Source organism: Stegostoma tigrinum, chromosome 3, assembly GCF_030684315.1.
Source record: "Stegostoma tigrinum isolate sSteTig4 chromosome 3, sSteTig4.hap1, whole genome shotgun sequence".
NCBI lineage: Eukaryota > Metazoa > Chordata > Chondrichthyes > Orectolobiformes > Stegostomatidae > Stegostoma > Stegostoma tigrinum.
This window is the reverse complement of record NC_081356.1, coordinates 96,482,236-96,507,609: the sequence shown is the minus strand read 5'-3', so window position 1 is coordinate 96,507,609 and position 25,374 is coordinate 96,482,236.

The following is a 25,374-nucleotide window of genomic DNA, read 5'->3' as shown; positions in this document are numbered from 1 at the left end:
CTTAGTCTAATTCACTAGTGGCCACATTTTCTCCACATCTACTCTACCCAGGCCTCTCAGTGTTCTGTAAGCTTGAATGAGACCCCCCCTCATATATCTAAACTCCATTGAGCACTGACCCAAAGCCCTCATGCAGCAAGCTGTTCATTCCCAGGATCATTTTTGTGAACATCCTCTGGAACCCCCTCCAAGGCTAATACATCCTTCCTTATGTATAGAGCCCAATAGTCCAAACAGAGCCTTGTACAGTCTCAGCAGTACATCCCTCTTCTTCTATTCTAGCCCTCTCAAAATTAATGCTAACATTGCATTTGCCTTCCTAACTGCCAACTAAACCTTCATGTTAACCTTAGGGGAATTCTGAGCTGGGACTCCAGAGTCTCTTTGTGCTTCATATTTCTGAAATCTTTATCCATTTAGTAAGTAGTCTGCGCTTGAATTCTTCCTACCAAATGACATGTCCCCTGAATTAATGGTAAAGATAGAGTGTGAGATATACTGGGTCAAGATGTTATGGATTTAATTGGATAATACATACAATACAAAGGATTATCAATGTGAAGACAGGGCTTTGTCTCCATGGGGCCTATATGGTGGTTACTCTTACCAATAGTGCCATGGGCAGATGCATTTGTGGTTTGCAAAGAGATGAGAATGAAGTCAAGTATGTTTTTTCCTGTTGTTGGCTCCTTCACCACCTGCTGCAGATCCAGTCTAGCAGCCATTTTCCTGAGGACTCAACGAGCATGAACAGTGGTGCCACTGCTGAGCCACTCTTCATGGTGGCCATTGGTGCACCCCAGCAAGAATACATTCTGCATCCTTGCCACCCTCAGAGTGCATCTTCTGAATGTCATTTAGAGTGGAGGAGCACTGATTCATCAGCGCAGAGAGGACAGCACATGGTGATCAGCAGGAGCTTCCCCTGTCAATGTTTGCTCTGATGCCATGAGACTTCATTTTGTCTCAGTTAATGGTGAGTACTTCCAGGGACACCCCCTTCTAACTGTATGCATTTACTGGGTCTGTCCTGCCAGTGGGATAGTGATGATGGTGGTTGGGCCATTGTTTGCGAATGATAATTTCATGAGTATGACTATTTCAGATTATTGCTCTCCCAGTTTTGACACTAGCCATCAGATGTTAGTAAAGGGAAATTTGCAGGGACGCCAGGGCTGTTTTTGCCATTGTCATTTCTGGTGACTAGGTCAATATTAGGATGTCCATCTGGCTTCTCCTTTTTTTTTGTCCGATTTACTAATGATTGCTACAAATAAGCATTTTGAAGGGCTGTGGAGAATCAACCACATTGCTCTGGGCCTGAAACAGGTAAGGCCTACGGTTTCCTTCATTAAAGGACATTACTGAAGCAGATGGGTTTTTCTGACAATCAACAAGGTCATCATTAGAATCTTAATTCCACATTTTGGTTGAATTCAAAATTTACAATCTGCCATGAGCATTACCTAGGTCTCTGGGTTAATAGTCTAGCAATAGTACCACAAGGTCATTCCCTCCACTTGTGCAGCACTCTATTAAGTAATATGAGGAAGTCAAACATTTGAGAGACATAAGCAGAATCTGAGTGGTAGTTTTGCAGCTACGGTCATCTTGTATTTATCTAACTATTTTCTTAACAGTTAATCAAGATGTTTTATTCATCACCTTCTGCACAGAAAGCTTCTCTATGTCCGTCTGCTCAATTTCGTTCAGGATTATGAATGCCTGAAGTATGTTCTCAAATTTCTATCTTCTGATCAGAATCAAGTCAAAGCCCCCGAGTCTTTTTTATTGTTCATTAATGTGAATGTTTGGATCATCCATCACACTACAGTCAAAATGTCATTGAGTATAACATTGAGAGGTTGGGCAACAGATGTGCTTATCTATGTAAGCAGTTTTCTTTTTTTCAAATTAATGTGTGATCCCTTCCACAAATTGTACAAATCACCAGTGTAAGAGTAGAACATACTTATTCAGTAAATTACAAAATTAAAATGAGTATGGAATTAATTTTAAGAGACAAACTCCTTTGTTGATCTTGATGCATCATCAGTTAGTTGACAAAATGGTTGCATTTTGATTGTCGTGCATCTTATCCTTTCCATTATTTCAAGAAAGAATTAACATCAGGCAATTTATTCAACATTCTGATATATACTTTAGTGGGCCCTTTTTTTGTTTCTTTGTAACTTTACATTCATATCTAGCAATGTGGTAATTTTAACATTGGCAATTTCAGTCAAATTGAAGTAAGGCAAGGTCATTAATGGATAGCTGATACACTGTTGCCTTTTTTAATCATCATCCAAAATTAACATTATTATCCAATGTACAGCCAAGAGAGCAATCATGGGCTGTGGTGTTTCTCCTATTTCTGAGCTATTTTTTTCACACTACTCCTTCTGAAGAACCTTGTCAGCACCTGTCGAGCAACTTCATAAGACATAATGAGAACTGCAGATGCTGGAGAATCCAAGATAACAAAGTGTGTAGCTGGATGAACACAGCAGGCCAAGCAGCATCTCAGGAGCACAAAAGCTGGAACTGCAGATGCTGGAGAATCCAAGATAACAAAGAGAACTTCATAATGCACTTCATGTACCATGGAATAGAATAGTGCATCACTTAAAGAGGTCATTCAGCCCATTCAGTTTCTGCTTGTTCTTAAAAAGTAAAACCCATCAGCCTACTATCTACCTGCTCTACCCATTCTTTTCCTATTAATTTTGCCTCAGTATTTTGTCCAACTTCGTTTTGAACACTAATGTAAATTTGTGCCCAGTTTAGTTCAAGGAAGGAATGCTTTCCAAATCCTAATAAATCTTTGGTGAAAGATTTTCCTCATACTGCCACAAGTTCTTTTGCCATTTAACTGAAGTGGAGTTCAATCTAAACTATCTGATTATCAATCATTCAGCCACGGGAAACTGTTTTTGTTCATTCCTCTAAACTTTCATAAATGTATGCACTTCCAACAAATTCCCTCAGGCTTCTTGACTTTTGGGAGAACAAGCCTGTAATTCCTCATACCGCAACAAAATCTTCACATCATCCTATGGTCCAAAATTGGAATCCAGAATCACAATTGGATTGATCTGTTATATGTCTCTACATATATATATATTATATATATATACCATTCAAAAGTTCAGGTTCCAATACTTCACACACTACAGTCACAACTTTGTCAAACAATTACACACAACTTGGTTGTTCATAAAATGCAACCAATTGTGCTCTTTTGAATCTTATTCTATGTCAAAATAACTTTCCTTTGCAGGCTGTTCTTGAGATTTTAATGAGGGCAACCTTTCAGATTTGCTGAGAGCTATGTTTTGATTATCAGGAGCTTCCTTTTTGGTTTTCAGGGATCTCTTTTCAATTCTGACAAGCACATTGATTAAATGACACAGTCACATCATAATAGTATCTTCTGTATTTGAGTTTACTTATGGGATATTTGGGATCATGCAGAAGTAGAATGAGAAGAACTCATCAATATCTTAAGTTATCAACAGAAGTAATAAAAGCCTTTTTTTTCAAAATAACTGATATGCATTTCTGTATGAAATAGCTATTACTCTAAACATGTCTTCCACTACCTGCTGAGTTCACATGCTTTCATTGTATATAGACAAAGCCGAACCATTTTATTCAGGGAGTTTCAGCTGTTCACTGAACCTCAGATCTCAGTTATGCATTTAAATGTGACAAATGAAAATATGTTCATTCCAAAGAAATCCTGTAATTTTCCCAAATAGTAGCACCTGAGTTTATGGACTTTATGTCAGAGATTCCAGATTAATTTTCATGCAGTTCATTATTTAATTGATTTCAAGTTTTTATGGCTCCCAGTTATTTGAATTTTCCTGTGTTAACATGCTCAAAATTGGCCTTTTAGTTTACATCTTCCGAGTTCTTAACATTAACGATCAGGATGAAGAAACTGAGGGATTTGTTGCTACATTTTTACAAAGACAGGTGACGGAACAGGTAATGTTGAGGAAGTGGGGAGACTGCAGAAGGACTTGCACAAGGTAGGAGAGTGGTCAAAAAAGTAGCAGATAGAATACAATGTTGGAAAGTGTGAGGTGATGCACTTTGATAGGAATAATAGAGGATTAGACTATTTTCTAAATGGGGAAAGGCTGCAGAAATCTTAAACACAAAGGAACTCAGGAGTCCCAGTTCAGAATTCTCTTAAGATTATTATGACTGTTCAATTGACAGTTAGGAAGCCGAGTGAAATATTGGCATTCATTTCAAGAGGGCTCGAATACAAGGCCAGAGATGTACTGCTGAAGCTGCTTAAGTCTCTAGTCATACCACATTTGGAATATTGTGAGCAGTTTTAGGCCCTGTACCAAAATAAAGATATATGGCTTTGAGGTATTCAAAAGAGGTTTGTGAAAATGATCTCAGGGATAAAGAGCTTACATAAGTAGTAGTTGATAATTCAGGGTCTGTACTCAATAGAATCCAGAAGGCTGAGGAAGTTCTCATTGAAACTTACAATACATTGAGAGGCGTGGATGGAGTAGGCACGGAGAAAATGTTTCTATTTGTAGGAAAGACTACAACCCTGGGGCACAGCCTCAGAGTGAATGGATGACCCTTTAGAACTGAGAAGAAGAGGAATTTCTTCAGCCAGATGGTGGTGAATCTGTGGAATCCATTGTTGTAGAGGGCTGTGGATGCCTAGCCTTTAAGTTTATTTAGGAAAGAGATAGATAGGTTCTTGATTAGTAAGCCGATCAAGTGTTTGGGGGAGACAGATGGAGAATGCCTTTGAAAAACAAATCAACTATGATCAAACGGTAGAACAGACACAGTGGGCCTAATGCCTAATTCTGTTCCTACATCTCATGGTATTATGGTAATACGGTCTTCTCCTCCACTTGATAGCCACCTATTTATTCCCTCTTGCAGCTTTTAAACCATCTCGGCCCTAATGTTCTCCTTCTCTCCTTCATGTTGCAGTTGCTGCACTTAGAGATCCCTTCTTTCCCTGTGATACAGCTTCATTCCACCACCTTTTAGTCTCCTCCTCTCCTGCCCCCACTTCCTTGATGCCTCCTTCACTTTCCATCCATTTATTTCACTTCTTTGTCCCCCTTTGCATCCCCCTTCCCTCCTCATGGTTACTTTCTCCCACTTGTAGGTTCTTTCACCCCCACCTCCTGTAACCCCTTTTCCCCTCCATGCAGACTTTCACTCACACTTAAATATCTTTGAGACGAATTACTTGGGTTGTGTTCTCTCACTAATTTTCAGTTTAGAAATAGGAATTGAACCTATTCCTCCTCTTATCGAAGTCTGATCATATGATCTCCATTTTCATACTGCCCTATGGAATGCCCTCATACACTAATAAGAAGGTCCAAAAAGTCCTTGCAGTATTGATTTCAGCATAGAGGATTGTCACTGCAGGAAGAGAAAGTTGGTAACTGTGCAGCACCTTTAAAGGGAAAACAAGTAGAACTTGAGATAACAAGGTGTGGAGCTGGAGGAACTCAGCAGGCCAGGCAGCTCAGAGTTGCAGGAAAGCTGAAGCTGCTTAAGTCTCTGGTCATATCACAGGAAAGCAAGACCCTTCTTCAGAAATGGGGCTGGGTCCTGACCCACAACATTAGCATTCCTGTTCCTCTCATGCTGCCTGGTCTGCTGTGTTCCTTCAGTTCCACACTTTGTTATCTTTGAGTCCAACATCTGCATTTCTTGCAATCTCTCTCTTAAAATTAAGCTCAAAGTTTTATGTCCTATCATTCTTCTTTGGAATTTTTTAATATGTTTATTAATTTTTAACTGAAAATGATTAAGTATCCTCTGAACCTGTAGGAAGGAATAACTAATCCTGATATCATAGGAACTTTACTTGGCCCTTTCAGATGATTAGTTTGAAGCTTGTTACCTTCTTAAACAGCTATGTTTAATGCATGAGTTAGTTCTACCAGCCTACAGGCAAATGCATAGAAATCTGAGGAGGAGACAGTGTGAAATATCTGTTCAAGAGAAAAAAACAGGGTTTCTGAAGAAGCGTCCTGACCCGATGCGTCGACTTTTCTGCTCTTCTGATTATGCCTGGCATGCTATGTTCATCCGGCTCCACACCTTGTTATCTCCAGCATCTGCAGTTTCTACTATCTCCGAGACATGCCCAGAGGTCCCTGCAGATAGATTCATAGAGTCTCACAGCATGGAAACAAATCCTTGGGCCCAATTTGTCCATGCTGACAAGATTTTCCAACTGACCTAGTATCATTTGCCTGCATTTAGCCCATATCCCTCTAATCCTTTCTTAACCACATACTTACCTGAATGTCTTTCGAATATTGTTATTATACCTGCATCAACCACTTCCTCTCATAGCTCATTCCATATAGGCACCCACATAACGCTTTGTCCTCAAGTTTTGAACTCCCCTGCCTTTGGAAACAAGACCTTGGCTATTCACATTATCACTGTCCCTTCATGATTTTATAAACCTCTTCAAAAACTTCCACAGAGGCCAGTTTCCCATCACCAAGTCACCCCTTATTTACACGTGTATTATACTTAACTGGTACATCTTCCTCAGAGCCAGGTCTCAGAGAGAGCAGAACCTCTGACACGCCTGTTTGAACCTGTCAGCCAGGGCTCCCTGTTTGGACCAGGTTGGAAGCCCCAAACAGGGAACTCATACTCTATAAGGTCCATCTGGCTGATCTTGTTATAATCTCTACACCACTATAAGGTCACTCCTCAGCCTCCTACACTCCAGGAAAGAAAGGTGATGAGGCAGGAAAGGCACAGCTTTGAGGTTGCTTTTTCATAGAACATAGAACAATACAGCGCAGAACAGGCCCTTCGGCCCTCAATGTTGCACCAACCTGTGAACTAATCTAAGCCCCTCCCCCTACTCTATCCCATCATTATCCATATGCTTATCCAAAGACTGTTTAAATGCCCCTAATGTGGCTGAGTTAACTATATTGGCAGGCAGGGCGTTCCAGGCCCTTACCACTCTCTGAGTAAAGAACCTGCCTCTGACATCTGTCTTAAATCTATCACCCCTCAATTTGTGGATATGTCCACTTGTACAAGCTGAAGTCATCATTCTCAGAAAAAGACTCTAACTGTCCACCCTATCTAATCCTCTGAGCATCTTGTATGTCTCTATTAAATCCCCTCTTAGCCTCCTTCTCTCCAATGAGAACTGACTCAAGTCCCTCAGCCTTTCTTCATAGGGCCTGCGCTCCAGACCAGGCAACATCCTTTCCATTTGGACATCCACCTCCCATGATGTAAGCTTTTTGTTTCACAATGCCGGTCCTCCAAAAACCACATTCCCATATTGTACCTCCCTGTCAGCTGCCTGATTCTGCTTGCCCGATAAAACTTGACCTACTTGGCTTGAGCATTTAGTATCATAGGTAATGCTTCTGAAGAAGCTTATGTCCATGTTGCAATGAGCTCCAACTAAAAATGGGAAAATGCATTATCAGATAGGATATGATTTCATTGAATTTGGGGGATGATGGGATGAATGGCCTACCTCTGCTTCTACATCTTATGATTTAAAAGGAGTGAGCTACCTCAAATAACCCTTACTCTGAACGACACACTGGTACAGGTGGCAGATACGAGTAGCAGCAATCATGGTTACAACACAGCATTAATGATCTCTACTTTATGATGGTGCTTGCAATTGAGCGTTCATGATTCGGCTCCAGCTGATACTGATACTGGGAATGGCAGGACTGTCATTTGAGTAGAAGTTGGGTTGCCTGGCCTGCATTCACTAGAGACTGGAAGAAAGAGAAAGGATGTAATTGAATCATAGATAACTCTAACAGGCTTGGGAAGGTTAGGCCCAGTGAGGATGCTTCCCCTGGTTGGGGAGTTTCCGGATATGGAGTAGGTCATTTAGGGCCGAGATGAGGAAACATTTCTTCATTTACAGTGAACTTGAGTTCATTGCTACATTAAGCCGTGGAGATCAGGCCACAGAGTATATTCAAGAATGCGACAGTTAGTTAGATATTAAAGAAATCAAGGGATATGGAGAGAAAGTGGGAATATGGCGGTGAGGTACAGGATTAGCCAAGCTCAAAGAGCCTAATGGCCTGTTCTGTGTAGTGCACTGCCTGAAATATGAAATGAAGTAAATTCGATAGTAATTAGAAAAACAATGAGTAAATACTTGAAGGTCAAGCAACAACATATATGGCTATGTAGAAAAAGTTGAAGGGGTGTGACAAATCCTTTGAAAGAACTGACAAAGGCACAATGGGCTGTGTGGCATCCACCTGTGCTGGTTAATTCTGTGCCTTACTCAAAGGTCCTGTTAAAAATTATAATGGATACTTTAAATCTCAAAATGCAGCCTAAATATAATTATTGCTGTCCTGACTTTGAAGGAAAGTTAAAATTTTCAACTCACATTTAAATGCTTTTATTCTATCTGTACATTTCAGCCATTCCACATAAAATTAATTTAACGTATAACCTCAAAGGGAGTACCATTGTTAGACTTGAAATGCTTAATCGACTGAATAATTGTATTACCCCATTTTGCCTTTGGATTCAATTCAAAATGCGTTCGGTTAGTTGTTCAATCAGAAAGAATTATCAAGGCAGTGCTGACATCTGCTTTCAAATTATTCTGCAGCATTGTGATGACATTCCTTTGTCCTAATAATTCTGAACCTTGAGAGGACCAAGTTTGTATTAATCAAATGAAGCATTAGAAAAGATTTGATATTACACATTTAAAATAGTTCCAATAATCACAGGATATTAGAACTGTTACGGTACAGAAGGCCATTCAGTCCATTGTGTCTGCACTGGTTCTTCTCCCACAAGCAATATGACTTAGTGCCATTTGCCTACCTTTCTTCTTACCCTTGCACATTGTATCTGTTCAACTAATGAATCATTGTCCTCTTTAACGTATCAATTGACTCTTTCTCTACCACACCTCCAAACAGGGCATTCCAGACCTAAAGTATTTGTTTGGTGAAAAAGCATTTCTTTTCACATGACTAATATTGTCCACTTTTTTGGATAAGTGCAGCTCCAACAACAGTCAAGATGCATTACACCATCTGGAACAAAGCAGCCTGCTCCATTGGTACACCATCCACCAGCTTTGACATCCACTCTCTTCAATGCTGATGCACAGTGGCAACAGTGTGTAACATCCACAACTTACACCGTAGTAATTCATCAACTCACTAAACCTCGTCCAACAAGACATTTCAAACATGATATTTCCACCATCTCGAATGACAAGGTCAGCAGATGCATGAAAACACCACTGCCTGCCTGTTTCCCTTCAACCTCACACCATTTTGACTTGAAACTATCATGCAATTCCTCTGTTGTTGCTGGGTCAAAATCCAGGAACCCCCTTCGTAATCACATAGTGGGCATCTCCACACCGCAACAACCACAACTTTTCCAGAAGATAGATCACCACCGTGTTCACTAGGTAGTCAGAGAGGAGCAATAAATTCTGGCCTGGCTACCAACAATAGGTGGGGAGGTCTCTGGAACAAATGCTTTGGTGGTGCAGAGAACATGCATGGGTAGTGATGCCAGAGGTTAGAGATGATGAAATTGAGTGGTGAAGATATAGGTAATAGTGAAAATAGCACGGTGTGTGCTTTTGTAGGAGGTGTGCACAGTAGCAGAAACCGAGTGAGATATCAGGAACATTACCTGACACGGTGAAGAAGGACATTAACCTTTTCGCTGGGCATCCCTCCAGACAACTAAGAGAAGGAAGTCTTTTCGTCTTGGCTGACAACTTCATACTACACTATTTTGGCTCATATTGTGGCATCCACAACTACTCCTACTGGAGGAGGAAGACCTGCTTTGGCACTATCTAGAAGGACCTCCAGGATCTTGGTTGTAAAACAGGGTACCAATTTTCTTCCGTCTATCATGCCAGGCAAATGTCAGGAACTGTGCAGGGGGGTTTCTAAAGACGGCATGTTTGTGAGAGCTGCAGATGAATTCCAGAATGTTTTGCTAAGTGGCAAGTTGTTCTAGGAACAGCAAATGGTAAGATCAGGCAGAAACTGGGCATGAAAGATGCTATGGAGATAGTAAGAACTGCAGATGCTGGAGTCAGAGATAACAGAGTATGGAGCTGGAGGAGCACAGCAGGCCAGGCAGCATCAGAGGAGCAGGAAAGCTGACCTTTCGGGCTGGGACCCTTCTTCAGAAATGGGGGTGCTATGGTGGTGCTGTGTATCATTTATGAGGCCAGTTTGGTGTGGTACGGTGAGAAAATCCACTAGATCTTGAAGTTACAAACTAACTAAAAATGCAATGCAACATGAACCTAGCCAAAGAAACATTAAGATTTGCCCATAATATTTCCTCAGAGCCAGGGTGGAGCACAAATCTCAGCAGAATAGAGTATGATTTGCAAGTGCATTTTGGCCGAAGCTGGTAAGAAGTTGGCTGACAAATGTGGATTGAGGTCTGATATTAAATATTCCATCCAAGTTTCATTTCTGGAAAATGTAGAAAACTTAGAACTCCAATATAAACGCATCAGCTGTAAACTGCAGGAATGTCTTCTCAAATTAAATAGCCTTTATATTTTTCTGAAATTTCATATGGCCCATGTAGAATATCAACAGGTTTTAAATGCACATATCAATATAAAATCAGGCCTATCACATACTATGTAATTGGAATTGATAGAAATATGAAGGAAGATGCTTTCTTTGGGCAGCTCTGTTGTCCAAAAATGTTTAGTCAGAATACAGTAGTTTTAACTGGATATGTCATAATTCTGCAGATCACATAAAGCTTATCCAGTTCCTCTCTCAAACAGGCAATTAACCAAGCCACAGATGAAACTGACAAATAGAAAATGAGTATATTTAAAAATATTCAACTCATTCACAGCTCCACCATTGAATTTATCTTTGATTGAGATAAAAGGTCAGGTTATAAGCTAAGGGATCCCACAAGAGCAAGCAGAACGGAAATGAATTTTAGAAAATGTGTTGCAAATATAGTTTATTGATGTGCCTGACATTTGGAAACCTCTGTTATAATGTGGAAAGGCTATCATACAGTTTGTGTTTTGAAGGCAGTGAAATTTCAGTCATGTAAAGGTCGCAGGTAATGACCTGCATTACCTATCCTTGTAATGCCAGAGCCAATAAACCATTGCTTATTCTGAGCATTCTACGCCTTCACTAGAGGTTCTAAATGATGTAATATTTAAAAGGTTGTTGAAAAATTGTCTCAGTCTGATAGTCCATAATTTGAAATGTCACGATGAAAGAATGTGAGATGACTTATATTTGCCTCCCTGATAGTTTGGCTTTGCAATGCAATTTGCCTATTTTTAACAATTGTATCTTGCTGATGTATTTAGACTGCCCGTCCTTTCTTTTTGCACCTCAAGCACTTCCAGATGAAAAGAGTCTGATGTGAATTAGAAAACACTTCGCTACAAGAGGTGCTTTATCATGTAAAACCACAAAGGATATAGAAATGGACTGGAAATAAAAGCTGAGGAAAATTACTTCTTTATTAATTCTTCTTGCCCAGAAAGCAATTTGCTGCAATATCGATTTTTTTCCCCTAAAAATTTTAAAGTATGTTCCAGACTGAATTAAATTATCAGAAACCTTGGTGTGTTGACAGGTTCAAGCAAACTCCTTTGTCCTCAGGGCAAATAGTTTTGCTGTTCTTTTTGTCACACTAAGTTGTGGTCAGATTGTGTCAATGTTGCTGCAACAGCATTTTAATTTTGGCATTCAGCAGGCCCACACAAGGCAAAGGTCAGCAATGCTCTTCAATAGAAAAGGTTACTACTCTATCAATTCCCAGGTAGCAAATTCCAGGAAAACATCATCATTCAGGTCTATACTCAGTACTTAGGGAGCAGCTGGGCTGCTTTCTTGCTTATTCTGTCAGTCTTGCATGGAAACTGGCAAGATGGCTGCTTTGGAGAACAAGGAAAACTCCTAAAGAAGGGACAATAACACCCTCCAGATTCATATCCAAGCAGCGTAAATACAACTGAAGTCTGCACGCCCCAAGCTCTTAATGGGATGTACCATACGATTGCTTCAACTTTCAGCTGTTACTCAGTGATAGCAGTCTCATCTGTATCAAAAATAGTATCAGAGATAATGGGAACTGCAGATGCTGGAGAATCCAAGATAATAAAATGTGAGGCTGGATGAACACAGCAGGCCAAGCAGCATCTCAAGAGCACAAAAGCTGACGTTTCGGGCCTAGACACTTCATCAGAGCATCTGGATCTTTATCTTTATCTGCATCTTTATCATCTGGATCAAAAGCCTGGATTCAAGTCCCACTTAAGTTTCTCACATCTACTGTGAGATTTGAACATAAGACGAATAGAGTGCTGCACTGTTAGAAGTGCTGTGTTTTAGAAACAAAATTAAACTAGTCCTCACCTTGTCTCAAGTAGACCTTGACACAGATTTCATGACAATATTTTGCAGAAGAGCAGGGGAGTTACGCCTGGTATTTGGATTAAACATAAATTTGTTAGCCAACATCACAAAAATATTATCTGGTCATTATCACATTGCTGTTTGTGGGGTTTGCTGTCATGTTAACTACAATGCAAAGATAATTATAATTTAAAACAGCTTCTTTGAATATATAGTCCTCTGGTATCACCTGAAATAGTAAAAAAAATTTTAAAAATATTTCTTTCTTTAAAGCATCTCCATTGCTCAGAGATCTCCCTGCAAAGTACCTAGATAGCATGTCACTGCATATTGCACTGTAGAAAGACCTTCAGGTGGAAGAGGATTAAATTATTATAATTTGTACTGAATGTTATGCAGGCCTTGAACCTTAATTGGAGATTTGTCTGTGCTCTCGCTAAGAAGGTGCATATTTACAGTAATTAACTTTGTAATTCAGTGACTACAAAAATGTATCAAGGTTAGGCCCAGTTTTATATTCTCCTGTTATTTATGCATGATAAGCTTGGTTACCATGAGAACTGTGGATCTGGACCAAGTCCTATTGGGACCCAATGCCATCTATTACACCTGAAAATAAAAGGAGAGATCACTGTTTTTGCTGTTGCCATTTTGTCAAAGTTACTTATGTAAAAAGTTTGGACAGACAGAGGGAGAGAGATCAAGACGGGTGAAAACTTGGGAAAGCTATTGTTGTGATCCACGTGGGAAGAAAATGTTTTTCATTAGACACCAGTCAGATTGTGGGTAGGTGAACATTCCCTGGTCAATGAGCCAGCACCCATGGAATTTTGTGATACTGGAAGATTTGTCTTGGCAAGGTCAGATTAAGGAATCACTGGAGTGAGTCTTACTGCTGGAAGTCAGTTTGGGATTCTCAGAAGGCTCTGAGAAATGGCTTTCAATTGACTAATTCCTGCCAAAGTTAAAATTCTGTAGAGACTGCAACACAATGTATAAATGTGTTATAGGGTATTGGTCATGTAAAGAAACTAATAAGAAATTCATGTTCCGTAGGTTGGAATATTAATTGTTCACTTAGTAAAGCTCAGTTAATGTTGTTTAAATTTTTGCAGTGAGATTCTTAAAACTTGAAAGTTAGTTGTGGAATTCCTTTTAGTTGGTCTATGGAAATATAAATCTCACTTAAAAAATTATCAATTTCTATGGGGATTGTAACAGATGTAAGTGACATACTTATTTATATAGGCAGCTGTCAAAACTGTCCAAAGGCAAAGTACTTCACAGTAAAAACAAATTAACATAATTATCCCAAAATTTACATGACAAAATATCATCTTGTTCAATGCAAATTTGTTTTCAATGTCAGAAAAAAAAGTGAAATAAAATAGAAATAGTAATAACTGCCGATGCTGAAATCTGAGATAACATAGTGTAGAGCTGGAGGAACACAGTAGGCCAGGCAGCATCACAGGAGCAGGAAAATTGACTTTTTGGGTTGGGACCCATCTATCTGGTCTGCTGTGTTCCTCCTGCTCCACATTGTGTTATCTCTGTAGTAAAATAGAAGATGTTAATTATTAATTGATTGAGAACTCAGCAGGCAGAAGCATTCAAAGAGATAATTAAGCTTACAGTACTCTACAAGGGTCATCCACAAACTGAAGGAGAGAAATGCACATATTTGCACTCTCAAAACCATGAAGTAATGAAGTCCATGCGCTATTACAAAAGCTAAAAGAACTGCCAATGCTGTAAATCACAAACGAAAACAGAGGTTGCTGGAAAATCTCAGCATATCTGGCAGCGTCTATGAAGGAAAAATCAGAGTTAACATTTTGGGTCTGGTGACCCTTCCTCAGAACTGATGGTAGCTGGGAAAACATCAGTTTATATGCAGAAAATAGGGAGAGGGTGGAGTAGGGAGTAAATAATAGGATAGAGCAAGGGAAGAAAAGTTGGACAGACAGAGGAGTTGTTAACGATCAGGCTGAGAGGGTGAATAGTTGTTAATGGAGTCTGTTAGTGACTAACAACAGGGCGTGTGTAATGGCATGCTATGTGATACTAATCCCTAAACCAGCCCAGCTCTTCCCCGCCTCCCTAACCTGTTCTTCCTCTCACCCATCCCCTCCTCCCACCTCAAGCCACACCTCCATTTCCCACCTACAAACCTCATCCCGCCTCCTTGACCAGTCCATGCTCCTCGGACTGACCTATCCCCTCCCCACCTCCCCACCCATACTCTCCTCACCACCTATCTTCTCCTCTATCCATCTTTGGTCTGCTTCCCCCTCTCTCCCTATTTATTCCAGTTCCCTCTCCCCATCTCCCTCTCTGATGAAGGGTCCAGGCCCGAAACGTCAGCTTTTGTGCTCCTGAGATGCTGCTTGGCCTGCTATGTTCATCCAGCTTCACACTTTGTTATCTTGGATTCTCCAGCATCTGCAGTTCCCATTATCTCTGATAACAAAGCCTGATGTGTGAGGTAGGGGCTAGGACATAGAAGAGTTTAGGCCTTAAAATTAGTGAAATTCTGAAAAAACTTTAAACTCAGCCACACGTGTGTTGCCATCTGAGTCACAAAGCTAAAATGTTGACATTTCGGGCCTAGACCCTTCATCTGCAGTTCCTACTATCTCTGAAGCTGAAATGTTGTTGGGAGCCTGAATCTTGTTGGTCCTCTGATTATGACATACAGGCACATGCTGAGTGCTGTTGGTGTACAGATAATGTGTGACACAGCTTAAAACGCAATTGAGTTCAATAATTTTAGGGCCTAAACTCTCCCATGCCCTGGCTCTCAACTCACACACCAGCCCTTGTTATCCATTGCCTGCCATTGCACACCATCTGTTATTAGTCACTAACAGTGCCATTAACAGCTTTTCACCTGCCCAGCCAGATTGCTATCAACTCCTTTGTCTGTCCAACAGTTCTGCTCGATCTTTGGGCTCTATCCTATTGCTGAGTCCCTACTTCACCCATTCCCTTTCTTCTGCATACGAACTGACGTTTTCCCAGCTGCCATCAGCTCTGAGGAAGGGTCACTAGAACCGAAATGTTAACTCTGATGTTCTGTTCACATAATACTGCCAGAAATGCTGGACTTTTCCAGCAACTTCTGTTTTTGAGCCATGCACTACAAACTGTGTCACACATTATCTGTACACCAACAGCATCAGCATGTGCCGATATGTCATAATCAGAGGATCAACAAGATTCAGGCTCCCAACAGCTTAACTTTGTGACTTAGATTGTAACACTTGTCTAGCTGTGAATTTAAAGATTTTTCAAGAGTTTAAATGGACTTGTAAGTCACATACTTTCGTGCAGAACAACCTACTTAGATGATGTGTAATAAAAGGCTTGTTACCCTGTGAATTGTCATTGAGCAGCATATGGCACACACATCTCAGCCATACAGAGAGCAGGGAATGTCGAAAGCTGCAAGAGTTGATGCTGGGCAGCTGAATTCCTCAATTCAAGATGCATTAAAGGCAGTAAAGTCATCCAAAGGGCAAATCAATTAACTTGGTAGCAACTTTCTAAATGTAGTGGTGGCCATAATTCTCATAGGATAAAGAGATAAAGGCTGAACCTCGAAATTGTGTGTTGATATACAGAATAATATTTGAAAGTGATATTGAACGAGTGTAGTCAGTAGCTATAAAAAAAAAGCCTTTTGCATCCTCATACCACTTGATCTTGAAGCTAATTTTAATATGAGCTGCATATCAAAACCAAACATCTGTTGTGTTGGAGCACTACAGGTTGATCCTGTGCCTGGAAGGACTCTTTTCAAACAATTGAGTGCCATCATCAGTTTTTGCTGCTAGTGGCAGCTAAGCACAGAGATTGCTTCTAGTTCCTAAAAAGGGCAATTCATCTACAGCTTTCTTGAAGAGGAATAAGGGGAATTCCATGATCCTACTTTCCCACAAGGTGGGATTATCATTGCAATTAACACATTTCTGTGACTGAGCTACAATGCGTTGAACTTATTCCACAATGGTTTTAGGAATTAGCCTGACATTTGACTGCTAGGATGGGTGTTCAACATTATCCTCATCAATTCTAAAACTCCATTTGACGTGATTACCTGGTAGATCTGAATACATGTGGATGGATTGCTACCATGCCTCGGCATATCCAGCTAGAAATTTCCGCTCCTACCTGACTTGGTAAAAAGATCACTAAGGTATCCAATCCCAGCCATGTTTCTTCAAGAGCAGGAATATTTCAAACTAAACGTTCCCGCTCTGAAAGTGGTCCACGTAAATAGCTTGGACTGGATCTCCAATTGAGCCTATTTAGACCAACCTGAACATCTCATCTCAAGAGGTATTCTAGCCTTGTTAATTAAGTACTTTCTTAACGGAAAGGAAGTTAAATAGTATTAGGGAATACACAGGGAAGCAAAGTCATAATCAAACCAACCATAATCATATCAAATATCAAATCATACTCGAGAGGTCATATGATCTATTTTGTCTGCAAATTTGCATGTCCATACATACGCACAGCGGGGTTTGGTGATGTACCTATCTTACTGTGTGCTCAGAATCTTATTTCCCCTTCTTTGTGTTGGGTCTCTCAATTCAGTTTGTTGCTGGATAGCATCAGGGAGCTTTTGTAAGATGACATCTTTGGATGACATTGCAGAGTTGCAACGCAGATTAGAAATAAATAGAAATTAAAATGGATTCTGGCATTTCAAAGGTAACATTTAAGATTCAATAGAGACAACCTAATATGGGATTTCTGGCATGGGCTGGTTGGATTAGAATGGAATTAGATCAGAATAGGCCAAGCCAGTTGGATTGCATAAGTCCTTGACATACTTAAATGATAGAACTCAATTGTGCATTGTAGTTCAAATCTACTTATACCACCCAATTTTGCCTCTAACAAATATTTAAATGAACACTTGAAACTGCTGCCTCTCTTAAACTGATATCATATGACCTAGAATTCACTGCCATATTTGTTGTAAGAAGCCACTCTGTTGACAGAAAACAGTTCAGCAACTGATGTTGCCTAAATCACTTGTTTCAACCTGGCATGAGTGCATGCAATAGAAGCTAACAGTCAACATAATGTTCATAGCTATAAACAGTGCTGTGGGTGCACCCTATTATGTGATTGTAATACCTGCTGTAACAATTGTTAGGTTTATGGCTGCCTGTCTGAAATGTAGCTTCCTCATAAACCAGCCCTCCTTCACAGAATGGCAGGCTTATTACAGCACAGGATAAGACCATTCATCCTATCTTATTTGCACTGATTCTGTGAAACAGTAAATCACTCAGTGTCATATTCCACCCATCTCCCTGTGGTGTACACTCTCAGCAGTGTACTCCAGACATTAACCACTCTTTGCATTGGCAACTTTGTCCTCATGTTGTTTTTGCTTCTAGTTTAAATATTATGATACATCAAAGTGCTTTAAGGTTTTTTTTATTTCCACAAAGGGAGGTTTTGTATCTCAACAAATGTGAAGGTGGAAGAAAATGGAATTTTCACTGAGAGTTGATACTTTGTCAAAATCTGCTCAATTTGTCAAGATTGTGTGGACAGTGCTGGCTATCCAAGGTCCCCCTGTTTAAAATGCACGTATGCTTCTACCAAGGATGACTTCTTACCTCTCTAGCCTTCTGCTTTACAAGTCTGCAATGCCGTTGCTTCAATGCAGCTGTTCAATTGTAATCTTCCACAGTGCCCCTGCAGCTGGTGTACATCTGTAGCTAAAAGTCTTGCTTCTCACAGTAATTTAATCTTAAAGATGTTTCAAATTAGGGCAGAGCAACCAAAAAAGTACTTACAAACAATTCCCAGCAGCCAAAAGACACTAGCCAGAGATTTCATTTATAAGAGCCTGCCTGGAACTAAAAGATGTAGCAAGTTGCTCCTGGCTTCAAGATTGGCTGAACTTCTCGTGTGTTATGTCACATTTCCCACCGTAGCCCGCATCTTTCTGGCCTCCATAAAGTTCCACCCAGCTACATTGTTAAAAATCACAGATTCAGCCTATTGTTATAGTATTCACACTACTTTGTTTCAAGCAGGCTTGGAATTGATCAGCACTCCATTTTATGTACTAATTCAGTATATAGAGTGGCAATTTAGCACATGAGAACTTGGTGAAACACATTCACATTTGTTTCATTATTTTTTAAAATTCCTATCTTTTATATTGTTTCACTTGCTTGATGATCTGTACTATCACAAATACAACTTCAGAAATGTTGACTTTAACTGATGCACAGTGCAAACAGTCATGATGCTAAACTGACACCCTCCTCCTCTTCCCCTTCCCCATTTCTGAAGAAGGGTGCTGACCCAAAACGTCAGCTGCCTGCTCCTCTGATGCTGCCTGGCCTGCTGTTTTCATCCAGCTCTACACCTTGTTGTCTCAGACTCCTCCATCAGCAAGTGCTGAAATTGCCCACGGAACTAAATCTTCTGATGGGCTGATTTCCATTGCATAGATCTCCCCATGAATATCTGTGACACTGATTTCATTTCTGCAACATGGGTCAGATATGTGGGACTTGGTTTCTCTGTCACCCTGGAGATTATGTTGATTAATATTCAAACTCAGCGATTATCCCTTGCAACACATCAGAGTATCATAACTGTAAATAAAATTATCCCTCACTCAGCTAACCAGACCACTCCTTATCATCTAGACTGCCTTCCCACCACCCCCAACCGAGCAGACTGTACTCTCTAGCAACCTTTAGAAGATTCAGGTTGCTTGGAATGTGCAAAACTCAGAAACACAATACCTAATGTTTGGGAGAGATAATGGGAACTGTAGATGCTGAGGAATCCGAGATAACAAAGTGTGGAGCTGGATGAACACAGCAGGCCAAGCAGCATCTTAGGAGCACAAAAGCTGACATTTTGGGCCTCTTCATGGGGTACATGAAATATTCCTTGTTTCAGTCCTATTCCAACCCCAGTATATCGATGATATCGGTGGTGCTTTCTACGGCTATGTATGTGCAATGAACAGCATTGTTAACTTGACTTCACACAAAAATGACATTCTAATGAGAAGGCAACATATATTTCTTCTGTCTGTATTTACATCAACAGTTCTTTGTGTGTCATGTTTCCCCTTTTTATTCAATTTTGCTACATAATATAGACAACACAGGAGGAGCTGGAGGAACACAACAGGGCAGGCACCATCAGGGAAGGAGGAAATTTATTCACAGTATTCACATTATTCTATGGTTGTCATTTATTGTCTTCTGATTTCATGAAATTCTGCTGAATCTCATTGTAAGAGTCTTCATGTTTGATGAGTCTTGAATGCTAATATCATTTCAAATGTACAAATCTGGTTTGTGAAGCTCACATCCAATCACTTATGATGAATAGCAGGCATCCTGTGATTAGCCGTTTAGATAGACAGGTTGAAGCATCTCCACAATTCAAAGTTACTTCATGGTTACTTACAATTTCCTGCTTTTGAATATTCAGTACTCCCCACCAGATTATATAACTAGTTCTGTTACTATCAATCCCTGGCTTTGAGCCTTTTTAATTCTAAGATCTCCTTTGTAGGTCACGGCTTGGATATCCTTGGTGAAACTCCAACAAGTTTACTAAGCATGTCCTCCCTTACTGCAACACAGACTTTTTAAAAAGATGCATTTTTTTCCAGCTGTTTTTATTTCGCCCGAATATGTCCCTTAAAATTGCTTCAAAGCCTTTCCATTTTAGGCTACATTTTCTGTTACTTTCAAACTGACAATGGCAGGCAGCAGTGAATGAATGAAATGCACTTTTCATTATATTTACACTGTCCATGCCTTCTGTGGATATTTGAGTACCATTTTTGCACTAATTAGAAACAAAACTGCACAAACCCCTCTAAAGGGGTTCTCAGGGATCTGTGGATATAGAACAAGCAATTTTGTGTCTCCTCAGCCAATGAGTTTGAAGAAATATGCTAGAGGTATGGAAGTCTACATCAGAAAAAGCAAAGTAGAAAATTTAATTCAATATGAACTCATGTACAGAAAACAAAGTAGACAGTAAGTTCAGATTAAACTAGCAATTATGTAGACAAAGGCAATATTTATTTAAACTTTTGAATTTTCAATAACAATCAAAATCTACAGAAATTAGACTATATTTAAAGTACATTTTCAGCCAGAAATGTTATTTGAAAGCAATCAAGATTTGTAACACAGTAAAAAAAAGTACTTATTCTTGAATTTCTAGCCCAAACATTTCTAGAATTCTCCTTAGTATCTGATAGATGTCACAGCATTGTCTTGGATTTCAACGCCATGATCGTTGGCAAGGTACTGTTAGAATGAAGCTTGTGGTGGAGCAGCATAAATAAGAATGCAGCTTCTAGTTTTCCATGTTTAACCTGAACATGTCGAAGTCTTCTGTAATGATGGTGATTGCTGAAGCTTCACCATTTTCTCACTGCTAAGCCTGAATCAAAAGTGTTTTAGCAGGTCTTGATTCAGCTCTACTTTAACAGTCTGACATAAATTATGGTACACAAAAAGGGACTAATTCCATTCTAAATACATTCCGATATAATTAATATCATGACACAAACATGAAAATCTACAAGTAAATATAGCTTGTGCATAATAAATAAAACAAATAAAAGATCAGAATTTTCAATTATTTTATTTTTCATGCTTTGTTCTCTTTATGCCTCCAAGGAGATTGATTTCACACATGTTAATGTTCATGATTCAATAATGCCTATCAGGTTAATTTTCTCTCTGTTTTCTGTTTCTACAAAGTCTATATATTATCCTTGTTGTCACATTGATTAGCACTTGTAGTCAAATAGGGGCTTGTTATCTCTTCTTGATTTATTTACATGAAATTTACCTGTCTCCAATGTGGCTCAACACATTTGTCTGATATATTTATTTTTACTCAGTAATAATTGTTTATATCAAGCAGAAAGCATATCTTAGTAACACCTAAATCCATGTTAATATGTTTAAATTTGTAATATTGTAATTAAAACATGATGCGGTAAAGGTTCTTGAGTAAAACATACAATCAACTTGAAAGTCTTTGATGTTTTATGCATTTAAAACCTTCATTTTGTAATACAGCAGTTTATTTATGACATACACAAGAATCTTGAGCTATTTTTGGAAAATTGTAAAAGTTCAAGAGACAGTATTCCAATTCTCCTTAGATGTTAGAATAGCGGAAGAGGACTGGAGGATTGAAAAGACTTCATTCAAAAAAGAGAAAAGAGAAACAGCTGGCAAGTATAGGCCAGTCTGCCTAACATTGGAAACGTTTGAAGACAATAATACAAAAACAAAGTTAGCTTTTGAAAAAACTGAACTACTTAGAACATGAAAGGCAGATTTCCAGATGAGAACAAGATCTGTCAAAGGCAAGTTGTATCTAATTACATTGAGTTCTTCCATGAGGTCATAGTCATAGAGCCATGCAGCATGGAAACAGACCCTTCGATCTAACCAGTCCATGTCAAACATAATCCCAAACTAAACTAGTCCCACCTGCCTGTTCCTGGCCCATATTCCTCCAAACCTTTCCTGTTCATGTACTTATCCAAATATCTTTTAAAAGTTGTAATTGTGCCCACATCCACCACTTCCTCAGGAAGTTCATTCCACACACGAACCACCGTCTGTTTAGAAAATATTTCTGCTCCCTCTTTGTCAACAGCATAATAACCACCATTTTTCATGCCCCCTCCAACTCAGAAAAAGTCATCTTGGACTTAAGTTGTTCACTCTGTTTCTCTCTCTATGGGTGCTGCGGAGCCTGCTGAGATTCTCCAGCACTTTCTTTCTTTATTTCAGATCTCCAGCATTCGCAGTACTTTGATTGTACCTGGCTGCGGGTGTACAGATCATGATTGTGAAGTCTGGAGTAAGTCAGAAATGTGGCAAAATAATGGGATATTAACAGACTTCTGGAGGGCATGGACACATTGTTGAAATGGGCAGACACATGTCAGATGATATTTAACACAAAGGCCTGTAACCCAGCAGAGAAGTAATTCAGAGAGAACACAGTGTAGAACGGGACAAACACAGAAGGCCAGGCAGCATCAGAGGAGCAGGAAAGTTGACGTTTCAAGTTGGGACCATTCTTCAGAAAGGGGGGAGGAGGAAGGCTGCTCTGAAATAAATAGACAGAGGAGGGGTGGGGCTGGGGAAGGTAGGTGGGATGGTGATAGGTGAGTGGAGGTGATTGGTCAGTAAGGTGGAAGGAGTGGATAGGTGGGAGAGAAGATGAACAGGTCAAGGAGGCGGAGATGTGAGAGAGAGTTGGTTATGGGATGAGGCAGGGGGTGGTGAGGTTTTGAAGCTCATAAAATCCACATAGAATAATTCATTTTGGTTAGAAGAGTGAGAAGAGGTAATATAAGCTATAATTTTAATTTAGGAGGTAGTAAAAAGTGACAGTACAAGCCTTAATAGTGGAAGTAAAATTTAGAAGCTATTAAAAATTCACGCAAGATACGTTGCTTTGCAAAAAGAAACATTGAGTATGAATCAAGAAAATTGAGCTGTAGCCATATATGGCTTTTGTCTCCAGCTTGAGTATTATGGCTAATATTGGATACCACAATTTAGGAGACATTTCAATTCCATAGAGAGTATATAGAGAAAATTTCATGAGAATGATATAAGGAATTAACGACTTCAGTTACATGCAGAGATATTAGAAAATTCGGGGTTGTTCTCTTCACAGCAGGGAACATCAAGTAGAATATTGATGCAGATCCTCAAAGCAGAGCCCCTTAGTATCTCAAAGGAGTGAGACCTAATGTCTCGCCTTCTTCAAAGTTTCTGTAACAAATGCCTATCATATCACTATGATGTATAGCTATGATCATGCATAAGAACATGTGAATTGGGAGTGAGAGTGGACCATATAGTCTCCTGAAGCTACTTTGCAATTCAACAAAATTATGGCTGATCTGACCACATTGTCAGCTACCCTGGATAACCTTTCACCCCTGGACTTATGGAGAAACTATCCAACTTTGCCTTTGAAATTTTCAATGACCCTGTTGTCATTGCTTTCTCGAGAAGAAATATCCAAAGACTAATGACTCTGAAGAAAAATTCTCCTCATCTCTGCCTCATTTTAAACATTCTCTCACAAGAGGAAATTTCCTTTAAACACCCACCTTGTCAAGTTTCCTCAGAACCTTCAGCGATAGTAAGAACTGCAAACGCTGGAGTCAAAAATAACACTGTGGAGTTGGAGAAATACATAGCCAAGGAGATTACCAGGGAGTTGCAGTGGGAGAGAGATCCAAAGGGTCCTTACCTGAAACATCAACTTTCCGGCTCCGCTGATACTTCCTGGTCTGCTGTGTTCCTCCAGGTCCACGCTGTGTTATCTCTTCCTCTGAACCTTATTGTGTTTCGCTCAAGCCACCTCTTATTCTTCTAAACTCCAGTGGATAAAATCTTCATCTGTTCAGTCTTTCCTTACAGGATAAACCACCCATTCCAGTTATTAGTTGAGTGAACCTTCTCTGAACCCATCTCTTTTCATCATAATGGTAGCAGAATAAAGCTCCTGAGCTGTGGTTCATTCACTGCGGCCACTTTTCATTTTATTTTATTTTACGTGCCTTGTGTCTTGAGCTCAGATGTCATCAGTGGCAAGGAATCCCAGTGCTGACTTGAGTGGGCCCAGCATGGGCCTAGTGGCAGCGGCGAGTGTGCCCCAACTTAATTTTATGGGGTCACGACAGGAACTGATATCAGAATCAGTGGCTGCTACATTGCTGGGGGAGACGACGTCAGCGAGTAGGCCCAATGACAAAAGAAGGCACTTGAGGATTTGTGGTTGGTTGGATCTGGCGCTGGCTGTGATGAAAGTACATCACAATGACATCGACGAGGTGGGCCTAGCAGTGAGACATGCAACTCTAATGTTGGTGGATATGGCACCGGTGGCAGTGAGTTGGCGCCAGAGGAAATTTGGTCTAGTGGCGCGAAAGATGCTACCTGAAGAGTGGCAACCTCAATGTAGGTTGGGTACAGTGTAGAAAGCAGTGAGGTGTTGAAGGACTGATGGCAGCACAGGCATTGTTGATGATGAGCTGGCTCAGGACTGATGGACTCTTTATAAGCTATTTATTTCTATATTTTTCCTCTTATGCTTAAAACTATTCAAAATGGCACGAGATCATGGTGACAGTATAAAAGCTTTTCACTGTACTTTACTGTTTTTCTCACTATGAAATTCACACGGCGATAAAAATGATTGATTCTTAAATAAGAAAACAATAATGTACACAATTCTCTACATGAGACCTTGTCAATACCCTGTATAAGCATAATTTGATATTATTTATGTGTTCAATACCCTTGGAAAACACTCTATTAACTTTCTTAAATACTTGCTGTACCTACATACTAACATTTTGTGATTTAAGCACGATGACTCCCAAATTCTTTTGCCTCTCAATGCTTTGCACTCTGTCACCATTTAGGTATTACATTTTGTCTTTTTTTTTCCTGCCAAAATAGGCAATATCACATTCCCCCACATTATACTCATTTAGCAGATATTGTGAAATGTTTGCAACTTATTTTCTACCTACCGTTGTGCTGTCAGAAAGTTTACCAATCATAATTTTGGTTCCTTTTTCTGAGTTATTTATATAAATTGCTAAATTTGAAAGTCTATTACTCATCCACATGGCCCATCCTAACTGCTAATTCATTATTCATTGGGAGGAAAGTTTAAGGGAGATATGCGTGGAAAGTTCTTTACACAGAGGGTGGTGGGTGCCCGGAACGCATTGCCAGCAGAGGTGGTAGACGCAGACACGTTAGCGTCTTTTAAGATATATTTGGACAGGTACATGGATGGGCAGGGAGCAAGTGGACACAGACCCTTAGAAAATAGATGACAGGTTAGGCAG